A 6,215-nucleotide genomic window follows, 5' to 3' on the forward strand; every position below is an offset into this window, starting at 1 on the left:
AACATTTAAGGGATAATGTACAGTCATGCCACTTAAACTCACCAAGCGGTCTGGGGTGTTCACTGATATGCTCACACAAAAATCGCTGCAAAAGATGCTTTCCAACAGGTGTTTTACCATTCGTTGTAAAACTGTGGACCTATTTTACCAAACGACTCACAACCGGACATTCTTCCGTCGAGAGCTTGAATAATAGACACTGCAGCCCAGTTGGTGGCGATAATGCACCTTTGCCAATGTTTGGATAGCGTAGCCTACGATACCGCGACTGCATAAGACTACAGAAAGAATACAAACAACCCCATTTCCGTTTCCGGCGGCGGAGTAATACCGTACCTTACAGAACATCCAATACAAGTCAATGGAGTTGGACAAAAACTACGATAAAACCTGTTGGAAAGCATCTTTTGCAGCGATTTTTGTGTGAGCATATCAGCGAACACCCCAGACCACTGGATTCTTCCAGTGCCCCCACGTCCTAACACAGAAACTTAAAATTCTCGGGACAGCAGCATTTGTCCAAATTTCAATCTTAACCGTTCTATTTCATCAGAAACGATCTTAAAACAGGGCTTTAAGTGTAAAATACCAAACTTGTCCTTTAATCAAAATAAGTACCCCTCCCTCTTAGGTGTTTACTGGCTTGAGGGCGGGGCAACTTGTCACTCACATGAGATCCACCAATAGCAAACCACAACCATCCAATCAAATCCAGATGGACAAAATCAAGCCCCGCCCTACATTTGTTCTTGTTCGAGAAGTCGTTTTACATAATTTCTTTAAATTAAATAAACTTAATTTCAGCAACTTTAAAATCTTACCTGTTTATTATCATATAATCCATTATGTACAAATTACAAAACAATGTTCTAGCCATAAGACGAACACTTATTACTGTAATACTGATTTCCTCCAGTATTTTTAAATACAGTCGATAACGAAATGAGAGCGTCCATCTATGGCATGATACAAAAGACATGAAAAAAGCACTGGCAAATACCTGGATGAGTGGTCTTTATCAAAGACTATAGAATATCACAAGTATTGTTTTGAATGGGGAAAAGTGACGTTCAATATGGAGGAATAAGTCCCGCCTTCTTAAAAAGAGCCAATCGCCGATTGGTAAAGTCATCGCGTCACTGCAGCTGCCGTTAGAAGCTCCGGTTCCTATAGACCTTATGCGCCAGAGAAGCGAGGGCGCGGCTATCTTTAGAATATTGTCTTTGAACTTACGTTTTTGTGGTCGCTCTGTATATTTCTATGGTATTGTTCTCCAGGACTAATTAGGTTTTGAAGTGGACTTTACTTGATGTAAAGTTAACGAAAGTTATCATGAGGATTGTAATGTTTAAAGCAGATGTCTTAACAAATGTCAGTAGACCGGGAAGATTTTAAAATGAGCCGTTCATTTACAAATAGGCAAGATCGCTGTGAAATACAGACCGCAAGACAAAAGACAACGAGCGCAGCGCTGAAAAGGGGCGGGGCTACATAAGGTCTATAGAAATAGCCAGACGCGCTCTTCCATTGTGCATTAGCTTGATACAATCTGAAAAAGCGTTTAGAAACAAAATATATGAGACAGTTGTTGTTAGATTTTATTGGTGATTTCAAATATGAAATGTAATAATAAGCTTGGGGAACAGTTTTGGAGAATTTGATGTTTCCCCATTCAAAGAGAGAGGAGCTGCACTTGCATGAACGAGAAGCTTTTCAAAGATGGCCGCCGAGTGAAACGACTTGCCTTAAAGGGTAAGTTCGACGTTTTACAAGTAAAGCCCTGTTTTAAGATCGTTTCTGATGAAATCGAACGGTTAAGATAAAAATTTGGACAAATGCTGCTGTCCCGAGAATTTTAGGTTTTTGTGTTAGCCCCCCCCCCCCCCCCCCCACCTATACAATGGTTTCATAGGTGCATTGAAACAATCATTCATATAAACCATTCCAAAGCCATTATAAGAGAAGTGAAGTTGGTCGACTAGCGTCTTTAATGGTGGCCAAAACCTCTACTGAGGTAAAGTGACTAAATTAAATTCAGACAGATGCAATTCCATGGGGGCTATGAAAGTATCTTTGATTGTGTACGTGTGAATACGGCAAATCTCAGGTATATAGCCAATTACCTCTGTTCTGTGATGAAACTGATCGGATTGTGATCGTGAGACCAACGTTAAGACAGAAAACGTGAGGACCTCTAAGCGATATAGTTTCCTAATCTAAAAACAGGGAAAATATAAAATAGAGTAAATAGAATAATCAAACGTTAAAATGGCCACTTTGCCTTCATGTAGTCTTAAAAAAGACTAAATTAAACTAACAGGCATTTGAAATCTACATCAGAAACAGCGAATGTGCTTCTCATCAGCCCTGAACCAAGAAACTTTTTCATATTCAAATGTATTGACATGAAAATGAGCAGAGATTTGACCATGTGTTTAGCATGTGCTTGCGGTTTATTGGGTGTTAACAACAACACAATTTCTCATTGGCTATCAGCCTGGCCGTTGTTGTACATATGATGCACTGACCAGTACAGCTTTGACACTTTGACAACTAAGTTGTTCCAGAGACTCTTTAGAGACCAGAAACAATATAATTTAATTTATATTCCTTTCAATATAATATAATTGTATTATAACTCAAATTATAATATACATTATATTTTAATCGCCAAGCAGGGCATTAATTGGAGAAGTGTGACATTAATCCTTTCAATTCGATTTCATTGGCCTGCTACCCAGTGCCAAAAGGGGAGGGGATGTGCTTTTATTTTTTGCCTTTACTAAACCACGACCAGAAGTGTGGCACAGGTAATAGCAAACCAAATCATCCTTAACTGGGATGCGCCAACTAAAATTGAATCTGATCAGAGAAGTAAATTTACAAGGAGGGTGTGAACAGAAATATCACAGCCTTTTGCAGGTCACAAGAGATCTGCACACGTGTGAATGACACCACAAAAAAGCAAATGCTAAGCAGGCAACACCGAAACAGGTGAACTAATTTCTGCCCACAGATCTGACTGTAAAGAGAGCAACTTTTAAATAAAGCCATGGGCATCGACCCATTTGATCTCATAACAATATGAGTGAGAAAAACTCTGGTTAATCCAGAAATTTTCCCCAGCAGAACTGGGATCTCGGGACCTCTAATGCTCATGACACAGCAGACTGTGAAGGCTCCACTGCAGAAGCAGCTTTTAAGTGTCACACACTGCACTGAAACAACAGCAATAGTTCAGACCTGATCAATGAAACTCGGTTTCATGTGACAACTGGAATTAAAATTGCAATGGACATGATAATGGAGAAAGATAAATAATTCCACATGTCTGAATTTGAAACTGTTTAAAACATCAGAATTAACTGTGATTCTCTCTGCATTTGTTTCTGTCTCAGGTGTATTACTGCAATTCCTTGAAGGACGGATGCCAGGATGGGCCGAACCCAACCTGCATCAGAGCCAGGACAGTGGGATTGTTAGAACATAACCTGAGACTCGGAGATGGGTGAAAAGACACTTCAAGAGGCCATTAACATCTCACAATAGCACATCACTATATAAGCATGGCCTCCTACTGTAGAACTGGAACTAAATTTACAACACAATTATTATAGGTTAGATTCCACCCATCTCCTAGACACGAACACTCAACACACTCCTCCATCACTACACACTCACATCATCATCACCTAGAATAGATCAAGTCTATCCCAGGCTGAACACTACACATCATAAGAAGGTTGATAAGAAAAGTGTCACCTCACTAAAGACCCATTGTACATCTTCACACTAACAGATCCGGATAGCTTCACACACATGGGATGGTAAAGCTGATCCAATGATGACAGTCTAACAGAGACACACATAGCATACACTATTCAAGGCAAGGCAAGGCAAGGCAATTTTTTTTTTATAGCACATTTCATACACAATCGTAATTCAAAGTGCTTTACATAGAAGAAATTAAAATAATCAAAAGAAATAAGAATAATTAAAACAGTTTAGAATAAAAGATAAAATACAGAAATAATCAATTGAAATGAGAATAATTAAAACATAATATAAAATACAGTGCAAACAGTCGGACGAACAGTGGCACAGTACTCATTCAGTAAATGCACAGCTAAACAGATGTGTTTTGAGTCTGGATTTGAATGTGACTACTGTAGGAGCACATCTGATCTCTTCTGGAAGCTGGTTCCAGCTGCGGCTGGCATAGTAGCTAAAAGCGGACTCGCCATGCTTAGAGTGAACCCTTGGTATTTCTAGCCGATGTGATCCTAATGATCTGAGTGATCTGTTGGGTTTATAGTCAGTGAGCATATCTGCAATGTATTGAGGTCCTAGGCCATTGAATGATTTATATACCAGTAATAATACTTTAAAATCAATCCTAAATGTAACTGGCAGCCAGTGTAAAGACCTGAGGACTGGTGTGATGTGTTCATATTTTCTGGTTCTGCTCAGAATCCTAGCAGCAGCGTTCTGTATGAGCTGCAACTGTCTTATGGTCTTTTTGGGAAGGCCAGTGAGAAGTCCATTACAATAATCCACCCTACTGGTGATGAAAGCATGCACAAGTTTTTCTAAGTCTTGACTGGAAACAAAGCATCTAATTCTTGCAATATTTTTCAGGTGATAGTATGCTGATTTAGTTATTGCTTTGACATGACTACTGAAACTAAGGTCTGACTCCAGAGACACACCAAGATTCCTGACTTGATTTTTAGTTGTTTGACCCCTAGACTGAAGGTATGCGTTCACCTTGAGAACTTCATCTTTGTTTCCAAACGCAATGACTTCAGTTTTGTCTTTGTTTAACTGAAGAAAGTTTTGGCACATCCAATTGTTTACTTCATCAATGCATTGGCAAAGGGAGTCAATGGGGCTGTAATCGTTAGGCGATAGGGCTAAGTAGAGCTGTGTGTCGTCTGCATAGCTATGGTAAGCGATTTGGTTCTTTCTCATTATTTGGCTCATTGGGAGCATGAACAGGTTGAATAGGAGTGGCGCAAGAATTGAGCCTTGAGGGACTCCGCATGTCATGGATGTCCACTCAGACTTATGGTCTTCTATACTCACATAATAACCTCTGCCTCCTCAGTATGACCTGAACCATTTTAGGACTATCCCAGAAAGCCCGACCCAGTTTTCCAGCCTGTCAAGAAGTATGTTGTGATCGACAGTGTCAAATGCAGCACTGAGGTCGAGTAGTACCAGCACTGATCATTTGCCTGTATCAGTATTTAAGCGAACATTCGCCAACTCATGGGAAAACACTGTAATATACATTTGAATGGCCACAGTCACAAATCGATGATGCAAATTATAAGCAGAGACAGACCTGCTATTCAATTTCAAAATGTTTAAATTTTCTGATTGTTGTTAGGGTGGTTGGAAAATCGGAGGGCCCCTGATTTCTCAACATACCACTAATGACAAAAACATCTTAAAAAACGGATAGATCTGAAGTGTGAGTGCTTCAATCAGTTACAAAATTTATAATTTAACCTGTCATCGACTGTGACTTAGTCTGTAAACACACAAAAAATGTATAATTTAACCCTGTCACCGACTGTGACATAGCCAGAACACACACACTCTCTCTCTATCTCTCTATCTCTCTCTCTCTCTCTCTCTCTCTCTCTCACACACACACACACACACACACACACTGTTGCAAGGAATGAACTATCTACATTTTTAAATGACTAAGCATGTCCCAAGTCACTTCTTATGTCTGCATTGGTGACTTGCATTAGAAGATTCCTGAACAAATACAGTGATATATATGTGTATATGTGTGTATTTCTTCATAATTTTTGATTGAATATTATTATTGTTATTACATGATTTATTGATGCATAGAATCTATTTGATTGTTTAGATTACACTTACCTCTTGCTGTGTTTCCTTTAAATGATTCAGACCAAGAATATTTGTAATTCCACTACCATTTAACTTCATCACAGTGGTAATGGAGAATTGGATATTTAAAATGAGATCACCTTACCATTCAGGACCTTTTAGAAACACTCGAGACCAGATGTACCAATCGCACTTGGTGACATGAACCCATCTATTGTTTTGTTTTTTTTGTTTTGTTGCATTATGTGTTCGGATGCATTTCCTCACGTTTTTAAGTTTATAAGTGCCCAATCGTGAAGTGGACATTTAAGACGATTTTCAGGTGTCTCACACGAAGCAGTGTG

The sequence above is a fragment of the Siphateles boraxobius genome, unplaced genomic scaffold, assembly GCF_051911475.1.
Source record: "Siphateles boraxobius isolate OS27281-9 unplaced genomic scaffold, OSU_SipBor_1 26, whole genome shotgun sequence".
Classification (NCBI taxonomy): domain Eukaryota; kingdom Metazoa; phylum Chordata; class Actinopteri; order Cypriniformes; family Leuciscidae; genus Siphateles; species Siphateles boraxobius.